We start from the raw sequence: 14,277 nt of genomic DNA on the forward strand, positions 1-14,277 counted from the left end.
GGATGCAGGTCAGGTACCCAAGTCCCCTGAGGCTGGGATGCAAGACCCGTGCCTGGTGTCCCATCATGTCAGGATGCAGCTCTGGCACCTCTGTCCCATCAGGAGGGGATGCAGGCCCAGTACCCAAATCCTGCAGGATGCCCACTGGGGGTACACCCCAAAATCCAGGAAGCCCCCATGGAGCTACATCGGCCACCACAGTGCCAGGTCCAGCCCTGCATCCTCTAATTTCTCATCCTCCTAAAACCTTGCTTTCCTTCTGTCCAGCACGATCCAAATGGGAATTTAAACATCCCAAAACACTCCCTCTCTGCAGATGGATCGGGGTCACCTTCTGCCCAACCCCAAAATCCTCGGTGACCCCAGACAGGAGCACGAGAGGCCCCTCAGTGAGGACAGGTAGGGCTGCAAGAGCCTCTCACCTGTTGGATCCCAGATCCAGCCGGGCACAGGAGGTGAGGGGACAGCGCAGGGCACAGGGGGAGGTGGCACCGGGGTCCTGACACCAAATCACCCCTTAGGGCACCGGACTGGGGGGACACATCCCCTCACCATCCCTGAGGAGTCCTTGCATGGCACACCCCCACCAAATCCCATCCCACATCCTTCCCTCAAAGAAAACCAAAATCACCTCCCTGCCCTCACCTGGGTTATCCGCCAAAACCTCCAACCCCAAATTCCCAACCGGACATCAACAGCGGAGCCACCAGGGAAAAGACTGGATCCAAAGGCAGAACCACTCCAAGGAGAGTGAAAGTGAAGCCTAATTTTGAAGTTATTTCAATAACTTCCTGAATGACCCAGTTCTTCCCATTTTATAACTTTTCCTCCCTGGTTTTCATTTTTTTTTTTTTTTATATTTTTTTTTTTTTTTCTTTTTGTTTAAAGAGGTGGGAAGGGAAAAAAATATAAAGGGATGAAGATTGGAAAAGTTTAATAGAGGGAGAAAAAGTCTATTAAAAATAAAAAAAAAAAAAAAAAAATAAGGCAGGCAGCCTGTCTCAGGGGAAGAGCTGAAATATTAAAGAAAGGAAAATCGCTTCTCCGGCTGCCGAGCCAGAGCAGGAGAATGGAGCGGCTGGAAGAGAAGGAACGGGGCACTTTTAATTGAAAAAAGGGAGATTCAAATGAAATATCCAATATCCCCCGTTAAAGAAAGGAAGAAAGACGGACCTTGGCCGCCGAGAAATTACTGAAAGCCCCAACTTTTCTTTCTCTCCCCCTTTCTTGGAAGTTATAGGAAAGAGGGATGAGAGAAAGGAAGGGAAAAAAAGGGTCTTTCATCCGAGAGGAACTCGGGGGGAATGGAGGAGGAGGGCGGGAAGAGAGAAAGAGAGAGAGAGAGCAAGTTTTATTCATTTATTTTATTTTATGAGATGAGTAAAAATAATATATTTAAAATAAAAAAGGCCGAGTTTTATAATGTCCCAGTGTTTGGAAGCAGCGGAAGGGAGCGGAGAGGGGGGAAAGCAACTAAGAACAGAAGGGCCGGCTCCAACCACCCGCCGCACGAGCCTCTCTCCCAACGAGATTCAATTAATTGATAACAAGAGGCATCAAATTAATTTTTCAAGGATGTTAGATTTTGATGAAGGAAAAAATCTCTCTGATTTTAATCGGGGCGGCGTTTAAAAGGCATAAATGAATATCCCTTTCTAATCATCTGAGGCGCCGAGGAAGCACCAAGCGGTTAACGTGGAAATTCAAATCGTTTAATTAGGGGGGGGAAAAAGAGGGGAGGTGGCCGTGGTGGGGGAAGGGGGCCCGGGATTTTCTTTTTAAGAAAGCTTTATGAAGAAATTATTTTTAAAAAAATTATATTTCTTTCAAGCATCTTCGTTCTGCCCCCTCCCCGTCCTTCTCCCGAAACGCAGCCGCACTTGGAAAAACCCATCTCGGAGCTTTTTGAGCTTTTGAATAGAGACTGTTCCCCAGCACAATCTAATTAACAAAAATGATAATGAAGAGGGTGGGGAAAAAATTTCAGAGGGAACAAAATAAAAAAAAAAAAAGCCCTCCAAACTCCCAGGAAAGAAAAAAAACCAAATCCACGGGATAAGGTGAGATTCCCAGCACGCACAACTCCCGCCCATCGCTCTGCGCTCCCACACGGGATGAGGGTTTTAGGATTTGGGATGAGGTTTTCAACACAATCCCTCCAAAATCCCATTAAAATAATTACCAGCAGCTCCCGTGGCTGGTGTGGGATAGAGCTGCAACCAACACGGCATCACCCACACTGGTTTTCCCAAGGTTTTTCCAGCGCTTCCCCATAAATCCCGGCTCGGTTCAAGCCTCTCCCACGCGGCTCACACTGGTTTTGACGCTCACGCAGTGGGGACAGATCCCCCTGGCGCAAATCCCACCTGGAATTCCTGCTGCAGCGTGAGAACCCCCATCCCACCTGGAGCACACAGAACATTCCAGCCAGAATCTGCTCCTGCCTCCCGTTCACAGCCAGGACACCTCGCTCACCTTCCAGAGCCTGGGACACCTGAGGAAGAGGAGGGATCTCCCTCTGGGATGGAGGCACAAAGGACACTGCCCTGTGGGAGTGAGGAAGAGCAGGAAAATGTCCCGGCTCCATCCCTGGGAAGGGCGAAAGCTCCCGGAAAAGAGCGATGGGGAAAGCTCTGAAATCAAAATAAACCCCAAACTCCAGGAGTTCCCCCCACCCCATCCCCTCAGGAGAGGCTGCAAAGGGCAAGGATGGAGCCAGGGAGGAAGAAATGCCCTGGAGCAGGTGAGGGACGATCTGGAATGGGATGAGGAGAGATGCCAGGGCTGGGACTCGACTTCCCACGTCCCACTCCAAGCAGAATTTTCCAGCCGAGTTTGCGGGAAGTCAGACTGGAAGTTGCTAAAAGTCTCTCCTGGCCTTCAAATAATCCAGAGGGGAGGAAAAAACAGGCATGGTACCTATGGAACACGAGGGAGGAATTCGGATGCCACAGGTTTTCCCAGACTCCGTCACGTCTGTGCAAAAATTCATCCGGAAAAGGCTCTGGTTAATGCACTCCCCGATGCTTTCCACGGCAAATCCCATTTCTATGCAGGAAGAGGCCTGGTTTCCATCCAGAAATTATGCTGCTCACGAGGAGGGAGAAGAAGAAAGGCAGTGGGGGGGGAGAACTATCCTTGGGCATTTTCAAACTCCTGGTCTGAAGTCCATTTTCCTTCGCATCCCGATCGGAGGCGGCATGACCCGAGGCCGGCTCCGTCTCGCAGCCCTGCCAGAGCCCAACTCCACGCTTCCAAACAGCTTCCCTGATTTTATTTCCACACAGCTTGGCTCCTCCGTGGCCAGCCTCAGCATCTCCTGGCTTCTCTGGGCACCTGCCACCCCCACGGAGCAAAGCCAGCCCCGCAGTCGAACGCGGCTCCCGACAGCTCGGCTGGGAATAACCCCGGAGATTTCTCCAGCGCTTTGCTAAAATCTGGGAAGCAGCGTGTTTGGCAGGGCTGTGCTGGGATCCTGCCTGGGAATGCTGCTGGGTGCCCGTGGAGGGGAGTGGGGTGGTGCATTTGATATCTGAGGTGTTGGGAAGAGAGCAGGAGAGGCAGGAGCATCCCTCGGCTGCGGGAAGCGCTTCCCACCAGGACCCTGTGCTGAAATCCAAAGGTCACCGGGGTTCCCTTCTCGGTGTCACCTGGATGTGCCACGTCCAGCCACCACGTCCTCTTCCCAGGAGCGTCCCCCTCTGTGGCTCTTCCATGGGGAATCCGGGAGGTGCTTGGCCCGGCGTGGATGGATCCTGCAGGGATGGCAGCAAATCTCTTCTTCCACGGCTCCAGCGCCCCTCTGGATGCCAGCTGGGCACACGGGGATGGGATCTGGTCCCACAGCATCACTCCGGGGTCACGCTCAGCATTCCCAGGTCAAGCTGCTCCATCCAGGCTCCTGAGCACCCCCACAGCTCAGCAGGACACAGCTGCTTCCCAAATCCAGCACATCCCTGCTCCGTGGATTGGGACAGAGCTGGGGAAGTGAATCCATGTCCTGAATCCCTGCTCATCCCAGGCAGAGCTTCCTCCTGGGAATGGTGAGATCCTGAAGCCCAGCTTCAGGATGTCCTGGTCCCCAGGTGGCTGCTGCTGCTCCAGCTCGGTGGCCAAGGAAGCCCCCGGCACCTTCCCACTGCCGTGGGACAGACGGCGCCGTGTAAATCCCAGGGATTACTCCCAGGAATCGGGCTCCCTCCATTCCTCCTAAAAATAACCCTCATCCTTTAAAAATATTAATTAGTGATTCACCAACTGCTGTCACCCTCCTGCAGTCCTGGGGTCCTGTGAGCAGCTCGAGGTCCCTGGTGCCCACCTGGCTCCCAACGTGTCCCCAGCCTGAGCAGAACTCGCCACCGCACAACTGGAAGCTGCTTTGTTAGGGGAGATCCCAAAATCCCCCAGCCAAGGGCTCTGGCACGGGGTCACAGGTGAGGGTGCCCACCTCAGGCTGGTGCCACCCTCTGGGTGCCACCTTTGTCCCACGGCAGCCCCCGAGTCCCCGCTCCTCCACAATCCGGCCACATCCTCCTCCCGCATCCCCCAAGAGCCAGGGGCACTCAGAGCTGTCCCCAAACTGTCCCTGGGTGGGCAGAGAGTGCTGAGATCACCCACGGCAGGACGTGGTGTCCCAGGGGCTGTCACAGGCAGGGCACCAACACAGGGGATGTCCCCCGTTGTCCCCAGACCAAAAATCATCCCACGGTGGTGAGGGAAGGCACCACCACCGGGATGCAGGATCAGACAAGGTGGGAAGAGGACAACAGCTGGGGACACCAAATCCCTCAGGGACACGAGCCACATCCCTGGCCCCGTGTCCCCCATGTCCTCCCCAGCCCCAGCACAGTCCTGCCCCCTGCAAGGAGTTTTCAAACCCCCAATTATTATCCTAAACCTCCAGACAAACCCAGTAATTTGTGCTCGGTCCCAGAACAATTCCCAGAGTGTTTGTGTCTGCAACAGCACTTGGAAAGTACCAAGGCTGCAGAGGAAGGAGCTGTGTGTGCCTCCTGAGGGGACAGGGGTCTGTCCCTCCATCCTTTTCCCCGAGGGATGGGCACGGCCCTGTCTCTTCCCGCAGCTCCATCCCAAATTTACAGCTGGAAATTCAGCAGCAGCGACGCCCCCAATGCTCCAGCACAGTGGGGACACGAGGGATCAGCCAGCAGCAACCCCCAAACCACCCCCTCGCCCACCAAACTCCCTCCACTGCATTCCCAAACGCAGCAGACTCTTCCTCAGGGGGTATTTTAAACCCCCAGAGCAGGGGGATCACTCCAGCATTCCTCCTTCCCAGCCACAGCCCCCGTGCCAGTCAGAGCTGCTGGAAAAGCTGTGGACACAGGAATGAGGAGGGGTTTGATCCATGGACGGGGCTGCTCCGACAGCTCCCAGGTCTGACCCAGATTTGGAGCCACGGCTCCACTTCCCAGGGAAAATGGAATTTGTTTGGTGGGAGCCCCCCAGAATCAAGGGGTTTGGGAACAGGCCCTGCCGTGTATCTTTTTATAAATAAAACCTGGGTTAAAAGGAGAAGTGGGAATAACCCAGACAGGGCTGTGCTGCTGCATCTGGAGGGTCCTGAGCATCCCTCAGGATGAGAGCCCAGCCCCGACATCCATCCCGTGGGAAAGAGCCGAGCTGGACCCTGCAGCCCCCAGCACGTTGGGGTTTGACTTTGGGAAAGTCAAATCCCAATTCCAGCCAAATCTCACTCCTGGCACTTCAGAAAAAGGGGATGAAGTGAAGGTTGTGCCATGCCACGAGAGCAGAGCTCAGCCTGAAATCCCTTCCCAGGGTTTCTCCGGCACGCTCGCGCTCCCACCTCTCACAGGATGCATTTCTGGCCATTTCCCTTCACCTGTTTCTCTCGAGAGCACATTGAGGGAATCTCCCTTCCCCAATATGCACAAAAATCCAAAGTGATGGAGATCTGCCCCAATTCTTCCTCTTCTTCACCTCCATGGGGGAACAAGGGCTCTGCTGCTGAACCCAGACCCCTGCAGACCCCCAACAAACCCTGAGTGCTTTGGGGTCAGAGGGACAGGAATGGGTCCTGCTGGAGAGGAAAAATTGAGGATGAGTGCCCCAAACCACAGGTGCCAAGAGGCCGAGACAAACTGGGAGCGATGGGATGAGCAGGAGCATCACCCTCCTCACCCCCCAGCCCCAGCTTTACCCACCCAGCAGGTGACAAGGGCCCCTTTTGTTTTCCAGATGAGGGATTCCTGTTGATTTTGAAGGTTTGATTTATTAATAGGGAACATCTGTAGCAGCCTGGCTCCCCAAACCCCGCTCGGGCAGAGCCGAGGCTGAGTGCGGGGCAGGGCAGCAGGGGATGGGGAGGGGGGACAAACCCAACCCCATCGCAGCAGCAGCCTGGAAATGCTGCAGAAATGCAGGATAAAAATCCACCCAGGAAGCTGCAGGGAAGGCAGGTTGGGATGTAAAGGAGAAATGTAAATTCTTGGGAAATAATCCCAGAGAAAGGCAAAGCTGGAGACTTTATAATCCCACCTGAATCCACCCCGGGAAAAATCCAGGGGTTTGCAGCTCTGCCTGGCCCAGCACATTTCCAAAATCAACATTTCATGCCTCAAAACTTACAGGACACTTCTCCCCATGCCTTTATTTGCTCTTCTTCTGTTTTTAAGAGCCCTGGTGATGCCGTGTTTCTCTTCCTGATCCAAGTTACCCCACGCTCCAGGGAATTTCCCTCCCACTGCCAGGTCTGGCAGCATCCCGGAGGAAGGACCAAGCTGCTGGGTGCCAGAAACGCTCCTGGGGGCACAGAGCTCCTCCCTCCCTGCTGGGACAGGGGACACAGCCTGGCAAGTGGCACACACAGGGGACACGGGAGAGCTCTCCCTGCCCAATATTCCTGCCCGGATCCTGGCCCAGTTCAGCCCAAAACTCCACATCCTCAACAAGGAACCTTGGCTCTGCTGGGTATGTCCTGCCACGAGCTGTCCCCTCACCCTGGGTGGCTCCTCCAAGCCCTCCATCCCCTGAGCCCCAAAAGCTTTTCCTGAGGCTGCAGCAGGGCCCCCATCCCGGGATGTCCTCTGCCATTCCCTGCCATCCCTGCCAGGCATTCCCTTCTCCCGGGAGCTGGAGGTGCAGAGTCCAGGAGCTGAGGAATCTCCACAGGCTGTGGGGACCCTCCTGCTCCAGGAGGATCCTCCCAGCAGCTCCAGGACAGCGTGGGATCCCCTGTGCCGGAATCCCCATCCCAACGGATCCGCCGTGATCCCAGCACGGGATGGGAGGCACCGGTGGAGCCGTGAGCCCGGTGCCAGCTCCAGGAGCTGTCCTGGGCCATGGGGCAGCAGCAGGGGACACATCCCCGCTCCCAGACACCCGGAATCTGAATCCAAAGGGCCTCCAGACAGAGGGAACTGCTGGGAATGCGGGATCCCGGCTCATCCCTTGCTCCACAGCACAACCCTGGCCTTGTACTCTGCTTTAAGCCTCCAACCTGTTCCCTCCTCCACTGCTCCCTCTTTTCCCAGTCCATGACAGCTTCTCCCAGGTGGTCCCATCCACATCCTGCTGCAGCCAGGCCCCGGCTCCCGGACTCCCAGTAAGCAGCAAAAGGAAAATCACTCACCTAAAATCTACAGGTTGTGGAATAAAGCAGGACTTGGAGAAAGCAAGGGAAGGGCCGCAGGGTTTGGGATCAGAGCTGACAGATCCCAAGGGAACCTGGCAGTGGGATGCTCAGCCAGGAAGCTGGAATGGCACCGTTTGTGTGCCTTCATCAGCCCTGGAGCAGTGAAATCCCTGTGGATAACCCCAGCTCTGGCCAAGGGCTGTTCCAAGGAGTTGCTCCATGAGCACCTGCTCAGGGCGAGCAGCTCATCCCGGCCACGGATCCATGGCCGTGGAAACGGGAGCAGCATCTCCCCGAGCTCTGGAGCTGCCAAACACGAGCTGCACAGTACCCAGAGCACAAACCCATCCCACTGGGGCTTCCTCCTCTTCGTTTTCCTCCTCCTCCTCCTCCTGCCGGGGCCTTCCTGGTGCTCCCCAGCCCATTCCAGCTCCGGTCACGCTGAAGGAGTTTTCCCAGTGAGGAAGAATAAAACACTTCCAAATCACTTCCAAATCATCCCCCACACGGGATTTTTTCCCTCCTCTATCACCTTAATTTTTTTTGTGCACTTTTCCACAGTTTTGGAAGGAATCTTCCATCACATCATTTTCTCGCCCCGACTTCTCCCTCTGATAAACCCAGCGTGGAGCCCTGAGCAGAGCAAGGTGAGATTTCCTCCACATCCACCCTCTGCTCCTTATTTTCCCAGGAAAAATCCCTGCTTTTTGCTGCCAACCTGGCTCTACAATCCAGGAGGAGGGACGGTTTCCGCCGGAACACGCTGCCAGCGGCTGCTGCCAACTTGCCAGGGCACAGGAGCCGCCGGGAAGTGTCACCCAGGGCTGGGAACGCCGGCACCGGATCGCCCCACCCCAGCACAACGGGCTGCAAACACAGCCTGCATTTTCCTTAAAAAAATATAAATAAACCCCAGGAGAAAGGACCCCGACTCACGCCGGGCTCTTTTCCCTGTGCATCCCGGTGCCCTTAATAACTTCCCTCCAGCTCATCCCTGCTCCAGCAGGATCCCTGTGAAATAAATCGTGGCTTTGGACCTCTCCTCGCCTCCTCCTCTGCTTCTCCTGCCTCTCCTCTCTCCCTTTTCCCTGATGCCATTCCACTTCCAAACACGTTTTTGTCACGGGCAGCCGGATCACCGCAACACGTTTCATGCTGGAGCCTCGCCTGAGCCATGCCAAGAGCCGTTTAAATTAGGAAAAGTTTGTAAAAAACAAAAACAAACCCTCGAGCAGCGTCTTGGCTGGATTTTATCTCCCAAACACTTGGAGGGGGGGGAGGGAAAAAAAAAAAAGGAAAAAAAAAAAAAGATTAGGAAGTTTTTCAAGCTGTGCCCGGCCCCATCTTGATCTACAAGTTCTGTTTGACTTGAAAAGGTGCAGCACAGGAAGGTTTTGTAAGAGATAAAATGGGTGCAAGTCCTTGCCCTAAGCTGGCCCAGGATCCAGCACTGCTGGTCACAGCCCCACGGCCACTCAGGGGGCTCTGGGGCCACCCCAAGGGTCCCCAGCTCCGTGCAGGGCCATGTCCCAGCCCCTGGGGTTATTTCCAAGCCAGCTGCTCCCCCGAGTTTCAATCAGGTGCATCCAGGAGTGGCTCATGGAGGATTTTTACACCTTCTGAGGCAAACACATGGAAATTCCAAGCTCTGAGGGGTTTTATTTTCTCCTTTTTTCCTTTCCTCTCCCGCTACCGGAGCTCATCCCTCTGTGGGGAGATGCCCATGGAGCAGGACCGAGCTCCCCACCCTGCAGAATCCCCCTGTCCGTGCTGGAGGAGCTGCAAACCACGGAGGAAGGGACAGGAAATTTCAAGTTCCCACTTCCAGAAGCGGCAGGTGATGCCGGCAGGGTCATTTTGGGAGCGGAGGAAAAACCCAGGGTGGCCCTGGAGGAGAAGGTGGGAACCTTCCCTGCACCCAGAAATGGGAAACAACCCCTGGAGACCCCAAACCCACCTGCCAGCCCCATCCCAGCGCTCTGCTGGGCTTCAAACCCAAGGGGGGAACAAAACCATTCCAGCTCTCCCTTCCCAAAATTAAGAGAATTTTCCCAAGTCCTTCAAGCTCCCAAAGCTCACCAGTGAGGGGAAAGGCAAGGAGCCATAAATGTGTATGAGTTATAAACCCAGGGACCTCCGGGCTTCTCCTCCCGCCTTTCCCCGGTGGGAAGAATGAGCCCGTCCCCGTTGCCCCCCACCTTGCTGCCACAAAGGCAATCCCAGCCCCACAAGTCTCCCCCTCCAGCCCCGCTCCCCGCCAGACCGACAAGAAAAGAGAAAAGAGAGTGGGGGGGATGGAAAAAAAAAGAAAAAAAAAAAAATCAAAGGAGAGAGAAAACCCTGAAAGCCGGAGCCCCCCGGCCCCTCCCCAGCCCCACAGCGAGACACAAACATCAGCAGACTCAAAGCATCCCCCGAGCCAGCGGCGGAAAAGAAAAGCTCCCGGGCTCTCCGGGCAGCAACTTCACAACTGAGTGCACTCGCATTCCTGCCGGGTTATTAGGAGAGAAAGGCCGAGGGCCCGAGGAGATATTTTAGTGTCACTTGATTTTATACATTGCACTGATTTTTTTTTGATTTTTTTTTTTTGTAGTTGTTGTTTTCCGAACACTCCCCGCTCTTCCCTTTCCAAAGGGGATGTAAAACCTACGGCTGCCGGGTTTCCAGGCAGGACAGCGGAGCTGGACACGGCTTTTACAGATATTTTGGATATTATCCGTTCTCCAGCCCCTTCCTCACCTCCCCCAGCAGCAACTTTAATCCGTTTTATCCCACCTCGCTCCGTTTGCTCAGCCTTTCCCCCCTCCCCACCCGCAGCCCCCAGCCCACCCCGCGCCTCCTCCTTCCCTGACCCCGCTGGGCGACGCATCCCGGGCTGCAGGGCTTGGGGGGTGGATTTTCCACACCGATCCCGTTCTCCTGCGCTTTTCTCCCTCCATCAAATCCAACTTTGTGCTGCTCGCCGGTGCCACTTTGGATTTTCTATTTTACCTCCGGAGCGATGCTCGATCCGGCCGGGAACGGAAGCGCCCCCATCCCCAGGCTGAGAATCCCATCCAAAAGGGGCTTTGGGACTGGGGAGACCCACAAACCTCCCCCCCAAAAACAAATAATAAATTAAAATCACACATCAAAATAAACGGGGAGCTGCTCAAAGCAGCAGCTCCCGGCATTATTTGGGAGCAGAGGGCTCCGGGATCTTCTCCACAGCCCCCAATCCCACACCACAAAGGGCAGGAGAAGCCGGAGCCTCCCAGGGCTCCTCAAAGCCCCCTGGCTTGGCACAGGGAATTCTGCCCCTTCTCCCCCACGTTCTCCCCTCTCCCACTTCAATTTAAGCGACCTGAAGGAGGAAAAAATTAAATAAAAAGTGGGAGAGCAGAGTAATTTTTCCAAACCTGATTATTTCCTCCACGCACCCGCTCCCGGAGCTTGTTCAATTTATTTTTGATGGACTTTAAGGTGGGGTGGCAATTAAAAAAAAAATAATTTCAAATCCTTAATTTAGAGTTAAGATTTTGAAAAACACTGAGACTTTGCTGTGTTTTAATCGAGGATATGGGGAGGCATGAAAGGGAACACATCCCTGCCGACACCCGGGACCGGTGTCTGCGTGAGACACATGTTGGGTTGATTTAACATCAAATCCCTGCTCTCCACGGAACGTACTCCCCGTGTAAATTTTTAACACACCAGCAGAAATTTGTAAAAGTAAATCCTCCTTCTGGTTTGGGTTAAAAACAACCCAAGCTTTTAATACAGAAACTAATAAGAATTTTATTGTCTGCCCCACAGCTTTACGACGCTCGCGGAGAAGTGAGGTCTTAATCCGATGGAAGTTGGGGTGGAGGGTGGGAAAAGGAAAATCTTGGGGTATCAACTGATGGGGAGGGAAGAGCTGCCTGAAGCTAAGGAATGATTCCAGGCAGGAATTCGGACACAAATTCCTCCAGGACTATATTAAGAGCAGCAGGAAAAAAAAATGAATAATAATAATCTCAGCGCAAGTTTTCCGAGCGGGCACTTCCCAACCACGACTCCCGGGAAAGTGGGGTTTGTGAATTATTCCCGCTTTCTCCTCCGCACATTTTTAATTTGTATTAAAAAGTGCACAGGAGGGAGAGAGGGGGAGACACACAGCCCTTGGCTTGTTTGCGTTTTAAACGAGGAAAGAGAAACCGGCGTCGCTCCCAAATGGAAAAAGAAAACCCAATTCCACTCCACTTGTTCTCTGCCATCCACACCTCCGAACGCGCCTGCCAACTCAAACCAGATTTCCTACACCCAGAGAAATATCCAGAGCCATCCGCGGCACTTCCCGAGTGCCCTTTTCTCCCGGAGAGGGGGAGAGCAGACAGAGGCGCGTTTGTTTATCCCACGGAGCCGGCAAGAATAGAAATCCCTGAACTTTGCCAGCGCCGGGAGAGCATCGCAACGACGGCGGACACCGGGGTGGGAAGGGGATGTTGCCGGAGGCTGATCCAGAGCTCCGGGTGAGCCAGCACGAGTTATCTGCCCGGGAATTTCGGAACTCCCAGAAGACGATGCTCCGTAATAAAAACTCTTCCCAAACACGTTATCACCGCCGGTACCACCAGCAGCCGCTGCCGACAGCGTCCCCGCCGAGAGCTCCCGCGGCACCGGGAACCGTGTCCGGCTTACAGAGACCCCCCCCAAATCCTTGCAAAAGACCCCCCAACCTCTCTCCCCGTCCAAACAAAGGCGCTCGGAACCCCCGCAAACTTTACAAGCGGGTGAAAGCCAGGCACGGCTGAGCCGCGGGGCAGCCGGCTGCCGTCAGCCCCTCCGGAATCCAAACCTGCGGGGGTTTCTCGGGAATATTCTCCAGCTCCATCCGAAGCCGTGCCTCGTCCTCCTCTCCCTCACCTGGCAGTCTGGGTTAGGGTTTTGGACGCGGCGCTGGATTTTCCCAGGGCTGGCTGCAGGTTGTCGGGGACGGCGGCGGCTGCTGCTTCTCCCAGGAATTGCAAAACTTGGGGCAGACTTACGGATTTCTCTCCAAGGAGGGAATCACACCCCCGGGCCCAAGCAGCGGCGGGTCGAGGCTGAGTTAAAATGTGATGGAGGAGGGAAAAAAAGGAGGGGGGGAGAAACCCACCCAAGCCCTCCAGCAGCCGGAATTAAACCAAAACTGCCGGAGAGAAAGGAAAAGATGGGGAGGAAATGGGAAGCACCAACAAAGGGAGCGCTGGGGCGGTTGCAGGGCAGGGGCGGCCGGGCCCCCCCTCCCCAGCCCCGGTGCGCTGCCCCCTCGGGGGGTGCGGGACCCCCGAAGCGCCGGAGCGGAGGCGGGTCCGGATCCGGCACCGGCAGCGCGGCTGTGCCGGCGGCAGCGCAACTTTCCCGGGGCCCGACCCCCCCTCGCCGAGGGGGCTGCGACCCCCCCTCCCCGCTGCCGGCCGCCCGAACGCCTCGGGGGCGGCGGCGACCCCCGCGCCCGCCCGCAGCCGGGCACCCCGCACGCACCGGGACCCCCGCGCTGCTCGGGGCGCACCGAGCGCGGGGACCCCCCCCCCGGGGGAACCCCGGTGCGCCCCCCGAGCCCCGGCCCGCCCGCACCCCCGGCTCCCCCAGCGCCGGCCCCGCTCCCTTTGTCCGGGAGCCGTAACAAAACTTCCGAGCGCGGCGCGGCCGAGCGCGGGGCACGGCCCGGCCCCGGGGGCAGCGGGGGGGGACACGGGGGGCACGGCCCGCGCCCCCCGCACCTGCCGGGGGGGTCCCGCCTCCCCCGGGGACACCCGCGGACCCTCCCGCGCCGCTCGCACCCACCTGGTCGCGCCGAGCGCCGGGCTCCGGGGCGGGCATGAGCCGCGCCGCTCCTTCCCCCGCCAGCCCTGCACAGCCCTCCCCGCACCGGCACCTTCCCCAAACTTCGACGGGGCGGGCGCGGCGGGGCCGGAGCTCAGAGGCGGCGCGGCATGGCCGGGGGCGGAGGGGGGGCTCCGTGCGGCGGCGGAGCGGGGCCGTGCGGGGCGGGGGGCGCGGGCAGCCGGGGCCGGCCGGGCCGTGGCCGCGCTCAGGTCCGGCTCGGCGCGGCGGCGGCGCGGGCGCGGCGGCGCGGGGCGGGCGCCGGCCGCCCTACCATAGTTCCTCTAAAGCAGGTGCAGCCGCTTTCCCCGCCCGAGCATCCCCCCCGCGCCCCCCGCTCGCTCGGGGGTGTTGGGCTGTTTTTTTGGTTTTTTTTTTTGGGGGGGGGTCCCCTCGCTGGTTGGAGCACCCCGCTGGATGGAGCCTCCCCCACCCCACCTCGCCGTTCTTTGCCACCCCCACCCCGCGTTTTGCTCATTAATGCCTGCGCTAATTGGTTTCTGCCGCGTTCGGTCCCCGGCGCGCGGCGGAGCCCTGGGCTCGGGGAAGGGGGGAGCGGCGGGGAAATTGAGGCACGGGGGGATTGGGGACACGGCTCTAGGCGCTCCTCGGGATCACAGGATCGGCCGGGTGGGGAAAGAGCGCTCGGAACGTCGAGTTCAATGCCAGGACAGGGGCGCTGAGCCCGATTTACAGATGGGAACAGCGAGGGGCTGAGCTGGTGACCCCAACAGCCCCAAGTCCGCTGTGTGACACTCCCCGTGACACCCCGAAATCCCATCCCACAGCAGGGACAGGGCCCCCACAGCCCCTGGCTGAGCAGAGCTGTGCCA

At 57.1% G+C, this 14,277-nt stretch overlaps 1 protein-coding gene across 4 annotated transcripts in view; it reads right to left on the reverse strand.

Annotated features, from left to right (window-relative positions):
* The window catches only part of FOXP4 (forkhead box P4), a 56,189-nt gene extending 42,620 nt beyond the window's left edge, over window positions 1-13,569 (reverse strand). For 2 of the 4 annotated variants that reach the window (XM_058856062.1, XM_058856063.1), the window contains exon 1: window positions 13,406-13,568. The gene's annotated coding sequence lies outside the window, so the exon portion shown is untranslated. Of the gene's footprint in view, window positions 1-13,405 lie in introns of all 4 variants that reach the window. The other 2 variants (XM_058856061.1, XM_058856064.1) reach the window with 2 other exon arrangements.
* Between the last annotated feature and the right edge of the window lie 708 nt (window positions 13,570-14,277).

The sequence above is a fragment of the Poecile atricapillus genome, chromosome 23, assembly GCF_030490865.1.
Source record: "Poecile atricapillus isolate bPoeAtr1 chromosome 23, bPoeAtr1.hap1, whole genome shotgun sequence".
Lineage (NCBI taxonomy): Eukaryota > Metazoa > Chordata > Aves > Passeriformes > Paridae > Poecile > Poecile atricapillus.